Genomic DNA, 24,390 nt, shown 5'->3' on the forward strand with positions numbered 1-24,390 from the left:
TACTGCATCACATCAGAAACATCTTTTGAAAATATCTTTTATCACCAAAACATAAATGCTATTAATGTATTGTCTTTGTACTATCTTTGTTCTATAGGAACTGGGAGAAATATATAGAGGTTATGCCAATTATTACCGCAATTTTGGCTACATTGTGAGATAGAGGTTACCCCATGGTGAAATTTAAGGTTGAACAGATATGTGAACGAAAATCTTTAAGTATGATACTTTGTCCATTACATCACACTGCTTCATGCAGCTTGAGGGGCTATTACACAGAAACACAGAAGTCCAATATCTCTGAGTGTGTGGAACCAATTGGGATCATAACCTTACAGATTTACTTATGCCATAAATCAAAGCAATATGTATAGACATTCAAAACTTTGAGCACTTAACCATTTATTATTCCTCTGAAATCATTGCAATCATGTTTATCAGTCAAATAATTATTTGCCCACATCTTTCTGTTCACCTCCTTCCACCACCACCCTCTTCCAATTCCTCCTGCTCCTATAAAGCTGAAATGTGTTAATTTCCTTGAGGATACAGAAATCGGGAAATTAAATCACACATGTAGCCAGCAGGACTTTAAATTTTAATACCCTGTTTCCCCGAAAATAAAACATATGCATAAAATAAACTGTAGCAGGATTTTAAAGCATTTGCGCAATATAAGCCATACCCTGAAAATAAGACATAGTGATAGGTATGGTGTGGGATGGAAGGAGGCGGAAAAGAGTGGAAAGATTGGTCCAATGATTCTAAAGAAAATGGAGTCGCAAGAAATTCAGGATGGAATTCTGGGTTTGGAGAGTCATGATGATGTTCCAGAAGAAGACAACTTAACTATATTTGAATAAATGTAGATTGTACCGTAGTTAATAAAAATAAGACACCCCCTGAAAACAAGCCATAGTATGCCTTCTTGAGGAAAAATAAATATAAGACAGTGTCTTATTTTCGGGGAAACTTGGTCTTACCTCATGGTAGTACCTGCCTCTCTTTTCTAACAGGTGTCATATAATCAAGAGGTAAAAATGGTATCAGAACAGGCTCCTTCAGTTCCAATTTTGCACATAGATGAGGTTGGTGCTAATGATGGTATTGAGGAGAACAACAACTACTACTGGGACTGTGTGAGGGAGACAGAGAAAGAGAAAAAAAAAGGATTCTCCTGTTTCTTTCTCTCTCTTTCTCCCCCCCCCCCCATGTGTGTGCACGCACACACACACATTCTATTGGTAAAGAAAGAATGACATTAAATAATTGCTCATTGGGATTTTTATGGCCTTTTAATATCTTTTTTCTTAATACGAAAAGTATTAAAGTAGCAGGTTGCTAGTCCTTAAAAGACTTAAGAATGCTTTGAATATCTGTTCCCACCAAATGCCCTAATCAGTATTCCCAACAAATTTACTGACATACATTATATATGATATAGATGTATTACATGATTTGATATATTATACTTGATTTTGAGTTTGTGTAATGGCCATGAAAATTGATCTTTAGCTAATTTTTGTGACACTTGCAAAAGAACTATTAAAACTAGAAGTCTTCCTTTAGTTTAGCAGAGGAGATGCAGACCCAATTGTACATTCTCACGTACATGTGTATGTGGGGGTTGGGATCCCACCTCTCATACCAACACTTTAAATATTTCAGTGGAAGACATCAACCAGCATCAAAGATTACTCCTGCTTTCACTACATATGTAACTGGTCAGGGAGGTCATCTAGGAATTTAAGGTGAGGTGGAAATAATACTCTGGATATACAGTAAACCTTAGTATCTGCTGAGGTATGGTTCCAGGATCCCTGGGGGATATCAAAATCTGTAAATGTTCAAGTCCGATTAAATACAGAGGTGGTAAAATAGTATCCCTTATATAAAATGGTAAATTCAAAGTTATGTTTTTTAAAAAAATATTTATTTATTTATTTATTATAATATTTTCAAGGTTGGATCTGTGGACATAGAGAGCCAACTGTATAAGCTCTGTTTCTTTCTTTTATGTTCTTTGAGTGTGCCACAGAATATTCTGAGATGTTTGGAGTGAGTAACAAGCTGCCTAAGGGCTAGAAAAGTCAATCCACACAAGTTGGTTCTGTTCCTGGAAGATGTTTTGCTTGCTACAGGGACATCACTAGGGGTGTGTGGAATGGGCAGGCCACCCTTGGTGGGAGATACCATTGGTCCCCAAACATCTGCCTTTTGACAGAAGCGGGATATAGTGTTCACTTGAGTGTCTTTATAAAGATGGAGATCAGTAAAAGAAATGGTGTGAGTGGGGCATGGCTCAGTTGGAGGAGAAAGGAGAGTCCTGAGGTTGTTTTTTTAAAGAAGTAAAACTTAAAATTTGTAATCTTACCAAATTTTCACTTTAATCAGATGAAACTATGTACACATGAACACATTTAGGCTGTGTATATGATTTTGTAATTTAAAGGTATAATTTTAATTGTGCTAATTCTTCATGTCACTATTGCCATTGCATTCAGTGATATACAGGAATTATGTTTTATGAGTAACATTAGTACAAAAAATATTACTAAGAATACTGTATAGTGTGATATGGGAGGGAGGGAGTCAATGGGGGAGTGGCATAGGGTGACACCAACCCTAGTGACATTGCTGACTTGTTGACCTATGCAAATTGTATTTGGATACATCCTTCCTCAAGCTTCATATTTTGAGATTTTTATTTAATTCAGCTTTGCTTAGAGTTGCTAATGTGGCTGCTATGGTAGCAGGTGCCTTTCATTTCTGACTTGGGTCAGAATACCAGTTGTATTGTCTCAATGTGGAAAAAATGATCTTGCCATAGCAATTCAAGCCAATATGTCCAGCTGTAGACTCCATGCACTCACCAGCTCATTTCATGGGATGCCTGATAGATTTCACATTTAAGCATTCAATACACATATGCTTCCTAGAAGACAGACACATGCCTTATACAGGAACCTGTGACCAACAGACAAATTATATGATCACTCAAAATATGTACTATGTGCAGCAAGTATTATATATCTTTGCTAAGGGGTTGGTTTCTTAACAGAACATTTCATGCCATTTCAATTAATTTTCACATCATTACCAAACATTGACTGTATAATTTTGAAGTGATGATAACTCCCTCTGACATGAAAATTGTATGTCCTACAAAGAATAGGAAATGAAAATAACTACATCCTGGAAAGCTTTACGATGTGATGATGAGAATGAGTCTCAGTTATTTAGAGTAGTAATTCCAAAATCCCTTTAAACAAAAACAATGAAACAATTCTGGAACATAAAATCTCTCCTTAAACCCTACAACACAGCATGTTGTTCCAGTTATTCCTTATTTTCATATATTTGAAAGCAGATGAAACCTCAAACCTTGAGAATATGTTCCATTTGGTATTTTAAAAGTACATAGAAATATTTCCAAATTGCCATATCAAATAAATTGCTACATGCATCGACTTTGTAAAATCTGATTATCCACATCATAATGACAGCCTTTCAAAATATAACCGTGAAAATGTGATGCCAATTTCTTTTTCAGATAAACATATAAGCAAGCTTAGTTATTGGAAAGAAGGTTAAGCAATAAAGAAAAATCACTTTTGATTTTTATATAGCAAAGTTCTTATTTTTTGTACAGTTGTCATCACTGAAGCTGTCTGAAGACTTCAGATAATCCTTGGTTTTAATGGGTTTTTTATGTTGTAAGATTGCTGTTCAGGATTTTTAAATCAAAGTTTAGTTCAGTGGAACATTTCTGAATGAAGAATATTGCAGCTATACAATCACAGGCTGATGGATAAACAAAGAATAGAGATACAGAATAAATAAAGTCAAAATCATGAAAAATCAAAGCTCATAATTGCACAGTCAAAATGGTTTTTAAAAATGGCACAGGTTTTATAGTTAGTTACACTGTCATGGCATGGAGAAAGATGGGATGAAGAGATAGTAATTATCTATGGTCCAATAAATAAAAAGTAAAAAATAAAATACAAATACAAATACAGAGATCACCATGTTGCTCCAAAACAAAGTGAAACGCTCACTCTGGGCCAAAACAGATGGCCCTTTTGTGGTGCCGTCTGGGTAGTTTTGGAGCACAGCCTTTATATGCCACACATCCTAAACTGCCCTGAAGCTGCCCTGGCCATTTACACATAGGCGGCATCAAGGTGCTCTGGTGGCATGGTGTTTATACGTCACATTCCACCAGAATATTAAAGCCAGCATTTGGCCACAGTGAGGTGAGAAAAGCCAGCTTTTTGCTGGCTGAAAAGGAGCCACTCCTTTTTTTGACCAGGAAAAAGGCAGACTGGGGCTGTGCTATGTGTTCACCATGGCTCTAATCCATGGAAGGGGAGGCTACAAGCTGTCCCTTCTGCCAGTCTGTTTCACCCTACATCAATACCAGCTATAGTTCCACGAATAATGGCCAAGCTTTTGAGACTGTTAGAGCAATTCAACAAGCCAATTATTTTTAAAAAATAGGTCTATACATTTGGATCCCATGCTTTTGAGACAGCCTCCCCTAACCTGTCAACACCCAGATGTGCCACAATTTCGTGGCACCAATCTTATTATGGACTTTGTATTCCATGTGATGGAGGAAAGCAATTTTGACAAAAGGAGAATTTTTAAAAAATCCAATAGCATAATGTTCTTCCCTGAATTCAAGAGGGACAAACTCTTTGTCACTCTCTGCTAATCTAATGGTTTTGCCTCAGACAAAGAATCAATTAATGAACGAATGATAACTCAACAAATTAAACAATTTCATTTAGTAGGGTTGTTTTGGGGGGTTTTGCTATTAAATTGAATTAATTTTGAAACTCAAATTCCAAGCTCTGCCTTAGAAGGGATGGCAGGTCTTCACTGTAAGAATGGATATATGTAAAGGCTTAAATGCAACATAACACAATAGCATACGAATGTTTAGCATTCTACAATTATCTCCAGTGCCAAAACCACACAGGGAATTTTCTAATCCTCTGAAGCCACCAAAAAACAAAACAACAAAAACACCCCCCCTCCCATAATCATAGATACCTACTAGAAGTACAGTGTTGGATACAACTCAATGCAAGCCAGTTGTAAAGACAATTCATTAATGGTGACGTTACATCTTTATTTATTTTCTAAGTTGCCACCCCTACTCCATAATACCCATTCAGTGGTGGCACCAATGATAGTCCAGCATTCAAATGTGCTCACGGGCTGCAAAAGGTTGAGAACACTTGCTAATTATCTTTTACAGGAAATGTTAAGAAATAAATTAAAAACAAGAGAAAAAAGGAAGAAAATAAACACCATTACTCCTTCCATACGGGCTCTGTTCCCTAATTCAAAATCAAAGTCATGAGCAATAAGATAACTATTCCTGGATTCTTGGTTATTATGATAAACTTCAAGTTATTTGCTAGATGCACACATTCATTTGCAAATGATATAATGAACACTGAATGTTAAGGCTTTGCCAGTGTTAATGAATGTAAAGATCCAATTACTAAAAAGCAATTGCTCTGAACTAATAACATCAGGAAAATCAAATAGGACTTTAATTAAACTATCACAATACAATAACAAAAACAATATAAACCCCTAGATATTTCCGCTAACATAAATTTATTCTTATTGCATAGCAGCCCTTTTTATCAATTATTACTTCACTAATTTGGAAATCAACATTCTGAATTGCACCTAAAATCACTGCAAAGCATATCAGACACACTTTAATTTGTGGGGCTTTTGTAAGCATTAGGCACTGGTCCAAAATATTATGTCTATTGAATCTACCTATCAACTATCCCCCAGTTCTTCCTTTCCTCTCACTATGTTCAAAGATGCATCTTCCTGAAGCATTTTTTCCCTTGCTGCTGAACAAATTCTTGTTATTCAAAAAGAGGTGGTTGTTGTTTTTTGTTGGAAACCCTAGCAGATAAACTAAAAATCACTCAGAAATAAAATATTTTGATACTATGTATGTTCTTCCACTACCTGGGGCCAGAGAACCCATGTTATCTCCCAATGCTGCTTCCCCAACTTCCCTATGCACCTCACCACGCTGTTTTACTCTGAATGACTTGTTTCAAATGGAGTGTTGTTGTTTTTCAAAGTGAAACATTTTTGCCGGCAGGGCAAAAGAGGCAGCCTGAGGTGTTGCAATTTTGGTGATCTTTAGGGACCAGTCAAAGCAAGACATTTGAGACTTGGCAATACTATGCGGAGAACTATTGTGGCAATTTTTCTGCTGGAAAATTGAACAGAAAAGCAGTTGGCATACAGCCCACCAGTGTCTCGTTTTTAAGGGCTTTCTGACTATCCAAAATCTTGCCTCAGATGGAAAACTGTACTGCTTCAGAGAGTTGTGCTAGTGTGCATTTTCCACAGCTAGACAGTACTCCTTAGAGAGGGATGAATGGGAGCCTAATGGGGGGGAGGAACCCCCTTTCTCACAATGTCTGACACAATCTGACACCGTCTGACACTGTCTGACACTGGGGGCTCACGTTGCTTAATGGGATGTTCAGTTGTGATGCCATGAAATCACTATTAAACATGGTTTACAACCATAACACATGTTCAGATTTGCTGGGTAATGCAGGCATTTTTATTTCAGATTTCCAAATAATCATAATCTGCCTGAAATGGAACAGACCTTTAATTGGAATTGCAGGTTCATTCCAGCCTACAAGCAAGATCTAACCCAAAGTATGAAAGTATCATAGTAATCATCATGTCCTTTATTGTAGCAAGTCATAAGAATGCTCCACTGTTTTTATTTTCAAATCAAACAGTAGTACTTTCAATTGTGGAGAGAATGCTTCTGCAAAATGCACTTTTAAAACCTTTTTGGCTGCTATTGTTTCCCCTAAATTTGTGACTTTGTTGCATTTGAATAGCTGTTCTTTCTTCTGTCTGGATTAATAACACTAATAATCCCATTCAATCAGGAGTCTGTAATAAACAGGACATCATAATAATGCTATGAAACCAAAGGCCTGTAGTTCAGTGGTGCAGTATATAATTTTGCATGTACATAACCCCCTGTTCCATACCCACTTCCATGGTCCACTGCCAGTTAGTGTGAGCAAAAGTGAGCTACATTGACCAATGGTCTGACTTAGTACAAGGCAACTACCGTATATACTCAGCTATAAGTCAACCTCATGTTGAGGGTAGGTTTGGGGGCCAAAAGTATGTATTTTGCCATGACCCGTGGATAAGTCAAGGGTAAAACTTGGAGGCTCCTTCAGTGTGTGTGTATGTGTGCACACAGCAAGAGGGACTCTAATGCTATTTGCTTCAGTGTTTCAACTTTGCTTTCACTCTTCACTCTGCAGACAGCATCCAGCATGGGCTGTTTGTTTAACAGCAATTAATCACCCAGGACTTTTTCTGCTTGGCACAAGAGAAAAAGGAACTGTCTCTCTCCATGGGGAAATTTGAAAGCGCTGCTATCACGCTACCATACTGACCTGTAAATAAGTCAGCCTGGGATTTTGGGATCATTTTTTGGGCAAAATTTTTTAGACTTATACATGGGTATATACAGTATATTCTTCTGGTGGAATGGCATTGTCATTGGGAGTTAACAAAGACAATTAAGAGAGAGATGTTTCTGGACCAATTACATGATAGGTCCCAACCAATTAGCATCACATAGAAAACAAGATACTATCACAAAGCAATGTGATAATTCAAATTTGGTCTGTGTGACAGAATCATGGCTGGAAATTAAAACCAACTGGAAATCAGAACAAAGAAATGTGATATAAATTAACTGATAATTAACTGGCAGAGGCAAACACTATTTTCACCTTTCTTTCTTTTTGAATAACCACATTCTGAGGAGTTAAACATAAAATTATTCTAAGGCCTTTTCAAACAGAAATATTTCAATAGCATACTGCTTATCTTGAAAAAGTATTCAGATTCCCGTGACAACTGAAGATAATCATGATTTAAATGTGTGATATAAAATGCAAGCAGCTTTCTAAATAAAACAGTTTATTAACTGTGGTTCTCTGTAGAATCCCAACCCAGTTCCTCTGGCGGCGATTTCATCAAGGTGCGGATAACATGGCATCATGACATGGTGCAGGCGACTGCAGCCAGTTTGTTGGCACAATATTATAAACCTTTTGAGGAGGACAATGTGAAAAGCTAATATATATTGTGGCAAGATTGGGTAGTGTACAGTGGCGTAGATCTTTCTCATTAGTTATATTTATTCTGTGCCAGGGGATCCTTCCAGTCCACCCTGCACTGCTTTGACATCTATTCCTCCATGTACCATCCCCCTTTCCCTTCTTCTTGATCAATTTGCTCTCTTATTTCTGAATCCCCAAACCCAAAACATATTATCATACACTGGCTGCACTTTCATAGCTTTTCAAAGTGGTGCAGTTTTTACAGCTTTTCAAAGTTTGTATTAAGAAAGAAATATCATTGGGGTAAATACTCTGATCTTGGAGGATAAGCAGTCAGCTCTGACTAATACTTGGATGGGAGTCAAATCTCAGTTGAACAGCAGAATAAAAATGCATTCAGGTGCTTAGAATCTAACCTAATACTGAAATAATAACTTATTAAAATGCATGAGAGAATAAAAATGCCATTATTTTGTGCCCATAAGAGTAGTCACTGTTAAACATAATTGGATAATGTGTCCCTCATCTGGGATGTCAAGAATAAAAACACCTGCACCTTTTCTTGCCACATGCTTGAACTCTGATGATGGAGTCAACTGGACAAACACCTGAACAGAATATTCTTCTCTCTGGGCAGCTCTCTGGACAGATTGATGGAGGAGGAAGAGGAGAAGCTGCTTAAAGTGCCTTGGTGAAAATGTTGGGTGAAAAATGATGAACTGGTAACACATGTCGATCTCTTTAAACGAAAGATATACATTCATAGAACATGATTTCAGTCAAAAATCCTGGATGTTCTTTTAAAAACTATCTTCAAGGGCAGCTCACTTACAATGTATTGGAGTAGTCAAAGAAAGACATTTTAAATAAAAAAATTAACATGAAATGTTTTCAATAAAATAAATATATTAAGAAATTACAGTGTAGTGACTACAGCTAGACAGCTTCTATGGAAGGATCATAATTGGCTATAAATTAGCCATTCATATCAGAACATTTCATGTTACAACCCTCAATAGGTAAATCATCCTTGCTAAAAAAAATATTCATCTGACTTATTATATTGTCAGCCTGAGGAACAGGAATTGTAAAATTGACATGTTGCTGTAGTTTGAGCATTGGACTATAACTCTGGAGACCAGAGTCTGAATCCTTGCATAGCCATGAAAAACCACTCAGACAAGCAAGTCACAGTATTTCAGTCCCAGAGGAAGGCAAGGGCAAACCCCCTCTGAAGAAACTTGCCAAGAAAACCCTGTAATGAGATTGCTTTAGAGTGTCCTAAGTCAGAAACGACAACAACAAAGCCACTCTGGGAGACATTTTGGCTGAAGGGTGAGGTATAAATGCTCTAAATAAATAAATAATCTTGATGTTATAACGAATAGAACTTTTCAACTTCACAACAGTGGGAAGTTGAAATAACAAGAGGCACGAACAACTACTCTAATGTTCTCTTCATTTCAGACCATCACCGTCTGAACAAAATGTTAGACAGTGGGAGGGCAAGCAAGCATAAATATAAACACCAAAGTAATGTCTGCCTAGTTTTGCATTGCCATAGAAGTTGTCGCAGCTGTCATCCATGTAGCAGCAGTATAAATAAATATTAAAAGCCACTAAAAGTACAGGGATTGGCTTGTGTAATGCTATTTGTAAGAGAACATCTGGGATCTGCTAAAGGAAGTTTCAAAAATAGGTCAGAGGGAACAACATCTGTCAGAGGGTCTATTTATACTATGACTAACTTAGGGCATGGCAAAAGGCCTCGATGACCTTTTACAGCTACTTCCAGTCTTATTATGGTCTTCTCAGATATTGCTGTTTTAGTGTTAGCCTCCTAAATTAAATAAATAAACTGAATTGGTGAGTTAATGTTGTTTGAATACCCTATTTTACAGCATGAGGTGGTGAATGAGTGTATGGGAGGACTGTCAGTTTTTATTAACACTATTTTGTTAATGAAGTATGTTTTGTTCTTAATGAAATTGCTCCTTTTGAATAATTTTATATAGATGTATTTACAAAAAGAGAAAAGGTTACTCTAAGCTTCTAGGGAAGCATAAAGAGCTTCTAAATGTCAATCCCTGCTGAATGCCAAGTTTAGTCCAAGACACTGGGTCACTCTGGAAGCAAGCAGAATGCACTCTCTGAATTCGCTGAAGATGCCAGCCACAGATGCAGACAAAATGTCAGGAATATATTCTTCCAGAACATGGACACATAGCCTGAAAAACCCATAAAAAACTATGGATGCCAGCCATGAAAGCCTTTGACTTCAGATCAGAATTCACTCTCTTTAGCCTCGAATTTCAAATATACTTGCAATCTCCCGACTCCTTGTTCTTTTCTGGCTATGAACTCTGGCTGTCAAAACTCATTTGAGAGTTGGCCAGGCTCTTTTTAAAACTAATTATAGCTTCACATGGACTGTCTTGCAATGTATCAAGAGTAGTCCAATTTTTTTTAAAAATGAAAATGAAATATACAGCCCTCCATATCCATAGATTCTTTATCCATGGATTCAACCATCCACAGCTTGAAAATATTCCCAAAAGATATAAATTCCAAAAAGCAAGCCTTGATTTTGCTGTTTTATATAAGGAATACCATTTCACAATACCATTGTATTTAATGGGACTGGAGCATGCACTGATTTTGGTATCCATGGGGGGATCCTGGAACCAAATCCCTATGGATTCCAAGGCTCTACTGTATTAAGATATTACAGCATGGGGACCATAGGTAGAAAATTTTTATGTAGGCACAAGTTTATTGCTAGCACTAATGAAGATCATAACTGTGGAGAGACAGTGGAGATTATCACACAGGAGAGACAGCGTCCTTCTGTGTCCTTCTCCCATTCTTAAACTCGGCTAATCACGTAATTGGGGATCACATCCCTGCACACTTCTGCCATCCTCCTCCTAAGTGTAAAGGAACCATCCCCACACACATTTCCTATTGGTAAAGTGTCGTGGAGCTGTCATTTGGTGTTAATGGGAACTCCATGACACTTTACACATGGGAGAAGGACGGCAGAAATGTGTGGGAGTGTGATCATCTTTGGCACCCGATCGTGCAATTAGCCGAGTTTAAGGATAGGAGAAGGACAGCAGAAGGATCAATACAATCATAGGTTTTGCATGTAAATAAAAGTCATTTCTTCTTGTTCAGAAAGGAGTGGCCTGAAGTGAATTATGTATAGCATCAATACACGCTACCAAGAACAGTCAGAACTCTTAATAATAAAGATACTTAAGTCAGTGGGAGGACCAAGGGTTAGATATATAATAATTACATAACAAAAACTAAATCCTAATCTAACTAAAGATAGTTTTACACACACACACACACACACACACATCAGGAAGAATGAGAGAAATATATAAGACTAGCAGTCAGGCTAGAGACACATACTAATTGTAAGATTAACAGTTTAGAGTCTTGAGATAGAGAGAGTTAGTCTTAAAGAGAGAAGGATCTAAATGGGAAACCCTATCTATAAGGTGAAAGAGAATACATAAGTTTCTTCCAAAATAACCTTTTTCTTCGAACATCATTTTCTACTTGGAAGAAATGGAGTCATTCCCTAATTGGACCATTTCTACTTCACCCTTACTTTCTTAGCCCAGACAAGTTCACACAATTTAAAGGGTAGCAAGATAAGGGGGTATCTATACCATATAGGACCTATTCCAGAATTCTGGACCTAAAAATATAGAAAGCATCTTAAATATGAATGACAAGGAAGAAATCTCCTTTGTGCTGGAGGGGTTGTGGGGCAAAAGCTACATATCTACATATGTGGTTGGAGTGCCCACATGTTCAATGATTCTGGACACAGATCAATCAATTGATTTCATACATTACTAAAGAAAAGGTCCAACCCACTCCAGAGCTGCTTCTCTTTTCAATATGCCTATCCAATAATAAATATCTCCATAGCTTTTTTAGTTGCTACAGCTAGACTAATCATTGCCAGAAAGTGAAAACTAGGTCATCCGTCCATGGACCAATGGTGGACGAAGTTAATGGAGAAGCTTACAGATGATGTCAGGAGAACTTCTGAGGCAAGAAACTGGCTGCCCAACTCTCATGCTCATGTCCCACAAAAGCATCACCGGAGATTTTAGTCTGGAGTTCTGAATGAGATCTCAGTTTTGAAAATTTGTATTTTAGCTTGTGTTTTTTTTTTTAAAAGCAGAAAGGTGATTTGCCAGTAATTGTGTTTTACTTTTCGTAAACAATAAATTCATTTAATTTTTTTTTAAAAAAACTATATTTTCTTATGCTTCAATGAAGTAGATTAGTAATTTGAAATCTGATTATAACATACAATCATTTGTAATGATATTAAATATATGCTTTACAGCATATTTTATGGAACAGTTTTAGCAGTATGATAATACATGAATGGATATTTCAATTAGGGTTGTTGTTGTTGTTAACTGCCTTTGCATCGATCTCGACCCATGGCAATCCTGCTGATGAGACATCTCCAAGACCCCCCTGTCCTCCACCTCTCTGCCCAACTCTTGAAAACTCATACTTGTGATCTCTTTAATAGAGTCCATCTGTCCAGCATGCGGCCTTCCTCTCTTTCTACTTCCTTCTACCTTTCCTAACAGTATTGTTTTTTCCAATGATTTATGCCTTCTCATGATGCATCTGAAGTACACCTGCCTAAGTTTTGTCATCTTGGTTTCCAGGGAGAGTTCAGGCTCAATCTGCTCTAGGACCTATCTGTTTGTCTTTTGGCTGTCCATGGGATCCTCAGCACTCTTCTCCAGCACCACATCTCAAATGAACAGATTTTCTTCCTATCATTTTTCTTAACTGACCAGCTCTCACATCCATACTTGGTAATGTGAATAGAATAGCTTGTATGATTCTAATTTTTGTGCTGAGTACTCCTGTGTAATAGTCTTCTGTCTACATTGAAGTTACTGTTAAGTAGGGTAATTAAATGGATATCATTGTTTCTGCTGGCATAAGGCTCTCCCTCCTTCCAAGAACACTCCCAAAACCATTGAAACCTGCTCCAGGGTGATGGGAAATTTCTAGAACAGGCTTTTGGAGTACAGGGAAAGTGTAGGAGGGCGGGGTGAGCAACAATTTTGGTTGAAACAGTTCAGTCCAGTTGGGGCTATGATCTTAAGAATATTTCACAGTATCAGCCTGGGTTCATCAACAATTATAGAAGCAATATGCAAACATTCAAGTTTCATTCATGTTTCTGAAAACTACTCTGGCTTATTAAAGGACAGAAACACAAACAGCAGATACCATATTTACAAAGGATGAATTCTCTTTAGAAATGGGATAAATCAAAAACTGCCTTGTTTTTTTTCTCCTAAGTGAGTAACTGCAACTGCCCCAACTGCCCTTATCAGCACAGTCCAAAGAGCCAATGAATATCTTCTTTTGATTTCTGTATAATTTCTTATTTCTATGCAAATTCCCAAATGATCAGATAACGGGAATATATAATTTGATTCCTTGATGTTAAACATCTTCTATTTTCAGCTGAAAGTTAAATACTGTATTCTTGGGATTAAGGTAGCTGAACTAAATATATATTTCACATTTTTTCAAGCAATAGTGCCTTATGTAGCACTGCAAATATTTAATAGGAACTGAAATAGACAAAGTCTTTAAAGGTATCACTGTAGGTGGACAAATACCCTACAAAAGTTATATTTAGGGCTCATAAACACAATGTTCTATAAGATGAGTCAGAGAAAACATGAAGATGGTTCTTGACTTAGAAACCATTCATACACACTAACCAGTGTTGGCCATGTTTGCAGGAGCTGATAGGAATTCATAGTGGAGAAGCCAATGACATCTGGAGAATGTTAGATTGCGTAATCTAGTTCTCCACATTATGCAGTGGGGAGGGGAGATGCAGCGTCTATTTTCTGATGAACTTCATGCTCTTGGCTCTCTATAATTTCAAATGTGTAAACGCTGCACTGCTGAAACACTGTGAAGCTGCCACACATGCAGTCAGCCATGTAGCTTCCTGGAGGCCTGGGGGTGTGCTACTATCTGAACGCCATGCTCCCATGCAGCTGTGGAAGCCGGCTTTACTTTCTGAACTGTTTTGCCCTATAACCTGCTCCCCTTGGAATAATGTACAGATGATAATTTAATCATTCCTCAGATTCTGTTCTTTACTGAATTTTGCAGTGCATTTTTGGGCTAAATAAACATTTTAAAAAGACACCATTGGTTTTAGGAAGAAATAAATTTAAAACGAATGCATAGAGAAATGCTTTCAGAGAAAGAACATTTAAAAATAGGTATTTATACATGAATTTCTCTTCAGATTCCTTTATAAAAAATTTCACAATAATATAGAAATGAGACACAACAGACCTATGAATGAAGACTTCTGTTACTGAGATGGACTGGAAATAGACTAAATAAAACCATTCTGCTAAAAACACCAGAATTAGTGTTTGAAGCCTCCTCCAGGAGTGATAGTGATCCTGCTGATTTAGAGTTCCATAGCAACATCTGATTTGAATTGGATTGTCTGAAATGGTCTGAGCCATACTGGGCTATTTTCCAAATCACCAGATTAAGTTCCAAATCAAATACTGTGGTGAGTACATACCCCTATTTAGGATCAAAATTTTACAATTCATTACAAGCACTTCAAATAAAACCAGTACTATACAAAACATTAATTTGTACCTTCTTTTCCCAGTAAAAATCATTTATACACTGAAGTGAAATTTGCATCTGACATTTCAAATAAAATGCTGAAAATTATAAGGTATGTTCCTTGGAGAAGTGTGACAAACATATGAAAATTCTACTCCATGCCATCAAATTCCAGTTTTAATTACCTATTCAAAAGAGTTCTCTACGATCTTTTGACTATTTTGAGTGCAAAAACATTCAAGCTGGTTCATTAATTTCTGATATACGAGGGTCATTCAACAAGTACCTAGCCTCTCCGCCCGATGGCGCTGCTGTTACAAAAGAGTTTTACCATTATGCAGTACATTCTTTTAGAAGCCTACTGTCAAAGTTTCAGTCAATTCCCTTCATTTGTTTTGTTTTGATAGCCTTTGGAAGCGAGCGTGTCGGCCGGTTTTACAAAAATGGAAAAAGAGCAGTATCGTTCGGTGATTCGATTCTTGTTTTTGGAAGGGAAAACGCACAGCAAAATCAAAGAGCGCTTGGATGCTGTGTATGGTGACTCTTCTCCTTCGATGGCGACCGTCAAGAATTGGTTCAACAAGTTTGTTCGTGGCCGCACGTCGGTTTTTGATGAGCCACGCTCAGGTGCCTGTTCTATCGGCCGGAAAGGTAATGGCCACCGTTTTCTGGGATTCACAAGGTGTGATCCTCATCGATTACCTCGAGAAGAGTAAAACAGTCACGGGGCTCTACTGTGCCAACTTATTGGGCCAATTCGACACTGAATTGAAGAAAAAACGGCCCCGTTTGGCGAAGAAAAAAGTGCTGTTCCACCATGACAACATGCCGGCTCACACTTCAGTGGTCGCCATAGCCAAATTGGTCAAATTGGGTTATGGGTTGATGCCCCACCCATCGTATTTTCCAGATTTGGCCCCCTGTGACTTCTTTTTGTTTCCAAACCTGAAAAAGTCACTCGTCGGGAAAAGATTTGGGTCGAATGAGGAGGTCATCACCGCCACGGAGGCCTATTTTGCAGACCTCAGGAAAACGTATTTTTCGGAAGGGTTGAAAAAGTTGGCGCATCACTGGGCCAAGTGTATCGAGCTAAAAGGAGACTATGTTGAAAAATAAATTGCCACTTTTCCAAAATTTTCGTTTTTCTTTTGTAGGCTAAGTATTTACTGAATGACCCTCATATCTTACTGATTTCAGAGGTATGGATGCTTTTAGCCTAACATATTCTGCCATTTTCCAATACAGCTGCTTTGCCCATGAGATTGTCTTTTTCTTTTTCACTTCCAGTATTTTTAATCACAGTTATAAAATTAACATAACCTTCAGTTTTTAACTTTCAGTTCTAAATGGCTGAAGTTTCAGGTATTTTGGGGGAATTGCACCAAACTAAATGTGCTGATCCTACTTCTTATACTTTTCTGACATTATACTCTTGTATTTCATAACAGATAACAGGTACAACTGCCCCTTTTAAGTTATCAGGCTGATACTTGTTCAAAATTCTTATTTCATGTTAATATATTTCATGGTAGTCAGTAGAACAGAAATGGGAACTGTGAGACAACTGGTATTAAACAACTATTAAACAATCTGCGTATGTCAGTTAACAGTGGCCCAAAACAGATGGGCTTAAAAAGCTGGCTTCTGTACAGCTTGGGGTATGGCGATTACATGACAGACACACTCAACCCATGCAGAAGTTGCACTGAAACTGTGCCAAGGCTGCCTAAGGCAGCCCAAAAAGGAACTGGCCTTTTCCGCTTCTTGTTACAGACAATTTGGGACCACAGCAGCATGTGCCCTTGGGGCCACAGCATGTGGTCACCATGGTCCCATTGTGACCAGGACAGGAGTGGCTTCCGGGTGCTCCTTTCTGCTCATCTGTTCCACCCCAAAGCCTCTGACAAAGAAGCTCCTTTTTACAATATCTTTTTACAGGAGCCCAGCCCCACCTTCTTATCTCATGTCTACCTGGATGTTTGTTTGTTTTTGCAGCATTGGCATCCTGCCCAATTCTGACACAGGTCAGTCCATGGGCTGGCGCAGCAATGGGCAGGTCTTTATATGACTGTCTAGAAGCTGCTGTTGCAAATGTGGAAACAAGGCGCCTCACTACACTAATGTGGCAATGCACTCCCATCCAATGCCACAGCAATTATGTGGGTCTTTTGAGAATACACAGCAATAGAGGCAGATAAGAGGCATGCTGTGTGTCCCCACTGTCACCATGGAGTTTTGTGGAAACTGCATGGCAAATAGAGAGTTTGTATGACCCGTGCCAAAGCTTCTTTGGGCCAGGATCAGTCCAGGACTGCTGGATCAGCATCAAAACTGGTTGATCCCAGTCCAGGACTATTGGCCTGTGTCATCCATAAAGGATGATGTGAGGTCAGGGGGAGCACAACACTTTTGGCCTATGCGTACAAGACCTAAGTAACACAAGCCTTCCTGCTCAGGGACATATTAAAGATAGGTCAGGATCAGAATAGACTTCAATAATTTGTAACACCCCTAAACTGAGAGGGGTTTGGATTCAGCACAGTTTCAGGTAGCCTAGTATCAGCCCAGTTGATACTTGGCCTCCTCCATATATAGGATTTTACTCTGAGATGCTCTCTTTAGCATCTGGCTAGAATTATTCTGTATTTTTGATTCTCCCACAGCATCCCTGAATGAACTGTCATCCTAAACTGGGATTCTTTAAGAGTGAATCTAAACTCTGCTTTGGCCTTCCTCTTGCCATGTGGAAGGAGGGCTCTAACTTACGCTAAAATCTTTAAGTGTCACATGCCAAATGGCCCTAAACAGATAAAATTAATCAATACAATGGAAATATTTTTTTTTCTTTCTCATGGTCATTCAATCATATGTCATGCATATTTCAAGGCTTATCAATTACAGCATATAAACATGAAATAAATATATGGTAATACAGCACTTTTTAAAAAAAATACATATTTTATAAGTATTTTCTATAAAGAAAATATTGACAAGATTGGAAACAATTTTGAGAAATATGCTATTAGCAATGCTTTCAAAATTAAATAAAATTGTAGAACTGAGTTAGCAATTCACACATGTTCAATGTGCATGATCCTCTCTCTCTCAAGCACACAAACACACATAATTTTTTACCTAATGAGAACAGTATACAAACAGATGTAATTGAACTAAATAAATGCTATTCCTCCACATTTGAATCAGATATATAAATCTTAATTGCTTGTGCCCATATGATTAGATTTTGACTGTGTTGGAACATCCTCTAGAAATATTAGCTACTTTCCTGCTGGGGCTGTCTTCTTTGAGAGGAGGGGAGTGTCTCATGCTCACTGAACATTTTCACATCAATGTACTCTGTTGTTTACTAACTGGCACTACCTTTTCCTGTGGTGGCAATCACAAACACAGATTAGATTTGATACTTCACTCATCATCACACATTCAAAAGATCCTAAACATAAAGAGGAAAATTGGAATATGAATATTGAAAAATAAAATAAATTGGGGCAGGACAGAACCATCTTCTGACATGCTTGGAAAGCTTCCACACAACACAGTTATAGCATCATGATACCACAATGGCTGCACCCTATGGAATCCTGGGCTTTTCTAATTTGGTAAAAGGCACCAGAGAATTCTAAATGTCCATTCCTAAACTGCAAATGTATGGATTCCATAGCATTAAAAATGAATGGCAGTTAAAGTGGAATCAAAGTATTACTGTTAGGTAGTGAGGAAGTGTTCTTGGAACTGAAAAGAGCATTGTAGAGGAGACCTGACAAATAAAAAGGCATGAACTCTCCGTAAGTAAATATTTCATATTTGACCTAGATAGGGCACAACTGTATTATTTGATTATTATTTAATGGACTGTTGAATCACTTCTAAGGATAAATTATCCTTTATCTACATAATCCCCTTCACGAGATCAGTAAATCAGTGTGATCAAAGCACCCAGGCTTCTCCATGCAACTAAGAACTTTGGGGAAATCAGGGTTCTATTCATTGTGTAGGTGGGCCTGAAATGCTGGGGAGGAGACAGGAGGTGGAACTGGTTACTGAGGGAATGGAGAAAGTAGTTCACAGTTGGTATATGGGGCTAGTGAAGAAATGAAATAAGAGAAACAGAGCTAAAAAAAGAAAGACATTTTTCATAAGATCATGATGGAAGCAGAGAAGCAGTGCCTAACTGGTGACATCAAAGTAAGATCTGAATATTAAAAAGAAGTGATTACTGTTAAAGAGAAGACACATCTGTTATTAGAAAAAGTAGAAATATGTGCTGTTTTACAGACTTGGCAGAACTGAAAGACTGATCTATGGGATTATGTTTACTGAAAAGACATATCCAGAGATGCAGTGGGAGACAGGGAGAGCTCCATAGTAAAACAGAAGTGAATTATTGTACAGGTACTAATCTTTTGGTGAAATTGCATTTATTTATATGCATGCTCAGAACTGTTCAAAGTGAAGGGAGTTCATGATGGATGAGAGTTGTTTTAAAGGTGAGATATTGAAGGCATAATTTCAATGAAGAAGAAAAAGCAGAGGCACCTAAAGAAACAAATTGGGTGTATAAAAAAACCTCTAGATGAGCTGAGATTTAAAAGGACATGTACGAGAAACAGAAGAAGGGGGAAATCACCAAAGAGAAATACAAACAGGAAAGGAAAGTCTGAAAAGCCAAACCTCAGAATCAGCTCAGGCTTAGATAGGATAAAAATAGCAAAAAATGGCTATTTGGAGCAAAGGGAAAGAACAAGGAAATGGTAGTACATAGAGAAGGTGCTAAAGTGCTGACAGGGGACAGAAAGGAAAAACTGCTTTTCCGACAAAAGAAAAACAGTGCTCAATCTTCTGAAAACAGAACAAATGATGGTGCAAGGGGGCTGCAGCCCAGAAAAAGTGAAGAGGTAATACAGGAATACCTAACTACTTTCAATGAATTAAAGGAACCAGGGCTTGATGAACTATATCCAGGACTTGCTGAGGTAATCTCAGATCCTGTGTTGATAATCACTTAGAATTATCAGAGAATAGGCATGGTCTTAGCAGATATATTGTCTCCATATTGAAAAAGCTATTTTTTAAAAAAGGAGCCAAACAACAATGGATCAGTCAACTTCAAATCAATACCAGGAAAGAACAGATCATTAAAAAATTAGTCTGTCACCACTTAGAATGGAATGTTGGGATTACTAAGAGTTTGAGTTTTTACAAAACAAGCCATGTCAGAGTAATCTTATCTTCTACTTCATTTGGAGGTTTTTAAACAGTGACTGTTTAAACAGGCCATCTGTTGGGAGTATTTTGAATGTGTATTCCTACATGTCAGGAGGTCAGACTGGATGGCCCTTGTGGTCTCTTCCAGTAATGATTCTATAATTCTATGAGTCTACAAGCTTGGTAGATCAGGCAAATGCTGCAGCTCCGTATGTCTTCAGTAACGCTTTTGTCAAGGTCCTACATGACATTCTTGCAGGCAAACTGGTAAACTGTGGGCTAGACAATGCTCCTCATAGGTGAATTTGTAGCTGGTTGACAGACTCCAAGAATGCTCACCAATGGTTCCTTTTCATCCACAAGACAAGTGACTGGTGAGGTGCCTCAAATTTATGTCCTTGGGCTGTGCCGTTCAGCGTCTTTATAAATAATTTGGAAGATGGCACAGAGGGGATGCTTACAGAATCTGCAGATAATATCAAAATAGGAGGAGTAACTTGTACCCTAGAGTATAGAATCAAGATTCAAAATGACCTTGACAGATTGCAGAGTAAGGCCAAAACTAATGAAATCAATTTCAACAGAGACAAATATAAGGTGCTATAATTAGGCAAGAAAAATAAAACGCACAAATATAGGTTGTATGACAACCGGTTTGCCTGCTGTTACAAGGGCTAAGGCCTTCCATTTTTAATATAATAATTATTATAAGATCACCCCTCCATGACCCCGAATATAGCTGCCATACGATCTCAAGAGAAGGGTCACGTCAGTAGTTTAGGAGTTACAAAAGGATTGATTCACTCACACACACCTCAGAAAAGCAAGGATCAAGGAACCTTATACCAATTTCCAGGTGCAATGTTTGTTCCTGTCTCTCACTCCTGTGGATTACCTAAAACAGGAATGTGTCCAATCACATTTAACACTCACCTTAGAAGCCTCCACCCCAGACGATTACCTCTTACAAGTTGGACCTTTGGCTATGTGAACCCTGGTTCTTTGCCCAAGGTGGGATTTCCCCTATAAACCCCCAAATTTCTAGTGCTCCTTGGAGGCACTCTGTCACTCTGAATCTTCCTAGACTTGGCTCACTGCTACCACTCCAAACACACAGAAATGGCTGAATCTCACACCTCAACTACCAAACTGCATCTACAGGAGCAACCTCACTACTGGTAACTATAACCACTTGTGAAGCCTTAGCAGATGACTAACTAAACTTGAGTCAACAGTGTGATGTGGTAACCAAAAAAACTAATTCATTTCTAGGCAGCATAGTGTCCAGATTAAGGGAAGTAATACTCTCACTCTATTCTGCTTTGATCAGAATGGAGTGAACTGGTGTATCCAGTTCTCAGCAGAATAGTTCAAGAACAATACTGCCAACCATCCAGAGGAGGAAAGTTAGGATGGTAAAAGATCTAGAAGCCAAGCCCTATGAGGAATATTTAGTTTAGAAAAGAAAAAAAAATGAGAGATGACTTCACAGTCATCTTTAATTATCTGAAAAGATGTAATGTACAAAATAAGGCAATGTCTTCTGCTGCTCCAGGGCCAAACATAAATCAGTGTTACAAGAATAAAGATTCCATGTTATGATTAGGAATAACCTCCTAATAGTGATAGCTGTTTGACAGTGGAATGGACTGTCTCAGAAGGTAGTGGATTCTCCTTCATTGGAGAAGTTTGAATAGTAGTTGGATGGATGTACATTCCTGCATGACATAAGGTTCGGTTAGATGGCCCTTGAATTCCCTTCAAACTCCATGATTTTATATGGTTCCCCTGATATTTGGAACAGATCTCAGTAAGGGTGCAAGACATTATAATGAAAAGGAGAAAACAGCAAAAATCACCTCCCCATTTCCATTTCTGGAAGTCTCCACTACATTAAGGAATTGACCATCAGCAAAGGAATGCAAACAAATACAAGTCATTATGACAACCACAATTACTTACTCAATGATTCCTAACACTCCAAAGACCTAGGCCATTTCATAATAAACCATGGTTTCTAATTATGACAACAGTCCTGCACAAGCTTTGAGCTTATGCTCTCATCGGTCCTTCTAAACCAAGTTTCTGGTATCAGTTTCTTTTAACTAGCCACAGTTCTTGATTTTAGATATAATGGAGAATTGTGACTAACTCAAAAGTGAAAACTGGCATTTCTGATCCTACACACAAAGTAGGAAGAAAAGGGAAGGAACATGAGCCTAAACTTTGTGCAGGGTCATGACTGTCTTGACAATCTATGCTTTGCCGTTATGCCTCAAATGAATCAGTGTATGAAATATATATATCAAAATGCCTAAAAAGATCAGAGAACTGATGTAGATCATCTATTAAAACTCTTGCATGTTATAAAAAAAAATTCTAATTAGCTGAATGCACATTTATGGGCTTGTTTTACAACATGCAGTTTTATTAATATACATTTAAATGATTTCAATAAAAAAAAAAACCCAGAAAAACTAAGCATGCTGAAGAGGAAACTAGACAACTATCAAAAGATATCAAAGGGAAAACTGCTGCTAGCATTTTAACAAGTTTTTTTTAAAGAGTTCTTCAAAGAAAAAAAGAAGAAAAAGAGGGTGACATTTGGTTAAAGGCCATTTCTGCATCAGCTTCTAAATGAGCAATAAACTGAAAACCATTCATTTCTATGCTCTGCAATGCAGCAACAGTCAAAAGCAATGATTTCCTTACTCAGCTGAAGAGGCCCTGAAGCATGCCCTACATTTCCAAAGCACTGAATGAGTGTACCCCGCCCACTCCAATACATCTCCTATTGACTTTAATATTAAGCCCAAATAGCACAAAGCAAAATGATTCTAAAAATCATATAATATGCTTGAAGACATCGAAGGGAGAAAAGCATTATAGAAAAATTCAAAGGGTTTTGTTTAGGACATGAAGTGTTATAGTTTTACTTAATATTACATTCAGCCCAACAGGATACTGTCATTTGAAGCAAAAAATTACAGAGAATATTATTACTCTGTAGGAGAGTAACAGTATATATTTCACAAAGATCATCCAAAGATTATAACATATGAAGATTAAAAACCATAAAGAAGTGACTGAAGCATGGATCCCCTTGCTGAATGTACAGATCTCTTTCATGGATGCACTTCATAGACCAAAAAGGGGGGAAAAAAGAAAAGAAAGGGATGCCACATGAGTTAAAAGAAACACATATACATTGAGTCTGATGTCTCAGTGGGCTAGCAAATGCAGAGTGAACCTCCTGTAGTTCAACCAACCTCATGTTAACCAACAGCAGTGAACACCCATGGGCATACTGATGGGAGTGTATGCACATCACAGTTCATTGACTAATGTGGGCTTGAGCTCCCATGTTTTTTCCCATCCATGGGGCAGGGGACCAAACTCCCACAGATGGAAAGGGCTTACTGTATTTCCACAGTAAAACAAGACTTTATTTTTCCTTTCCCATTCCTCCTTTTTTCAATATCTGAAAGTTGCTAGCAGGTCTGGTAGAGTTCTGGCCCCGGCTGCCACCATTCTTTCTTCCCCAAGAAATCCTTGGAAGGAAAGGAATGATAACAACAGACAAATTGTTTCCTCTTTTAATAAAAAGGAGGTAGGAAGTGAGATGCTTCCTCTACCTGCTGCTGTGGTAAGATCCACTCCATAAACCCCCCCCCCAAATCATTAAAAATTGCATTAAATTGTGCCTCCACTTCTTATTTGAAAGTTTGATGGAAAATGAAAGAACATCAGTGAGTGAGAAAGCAAATGAAAGGGGAGGGGATGTGCATGCTCCACTTTAGTAAAAACAAAGACAACACAATGCTGATCAAGTATGGAGGGATCAGAGTGGGGAGAAGAGTAAAAAAGAGTGAAAAATGTGACATTTAGGCAGGGGGGAGGAAGCGGGACAGGGTAGCCTGATCTAACACCTCACCATTGATCTAATGGCTGGACATTTCATTAATAAAATATAAATAAAATACAGGTTTTTTTCTTTCTCCATCATAAGTGTGTGCGCGCGCACACATTTGTATATGTGTGTTTATATTTAAAATTCACTCACTCATTCAGGCAACAAAGGAGGGAAGGAGACTGGATGGGAGATCATCCAATCAGACTGCAATGTGGTCCAGACTGACATGTAAATACTAACAGTTATTAGTTGATAGGCTGATGCATGCTGAGAAGGAAAAAAAACAACAACAGCAGAGTGAAGTGGGTTTGCCACTGCAAAATGAGTGGCTGGTTAGACCTGATGTCACCTCACTGTGTTCATTAGTGTGGGAGCATTAACAGGTCACTGTGGGTTTGCTGCAAGCATGAA

Source organism: Sceloporus undulatus, chromosome 4 (genome assembly GCF_019175285.1).
Source record: "Sceloporus undulatus isolate JIND9_A2432 ecotype Alabama chromosome 4, SceUnd_v1.1, whole genome shotgun sequence".
In the NCBI taxonomy this organism is placed as follows: Eukaryota; Metazoa; Chordata; class Lepidosauria; order Squamata; family Phrynosomatidae; genus Sceloporus; species Sceloporus undulatus.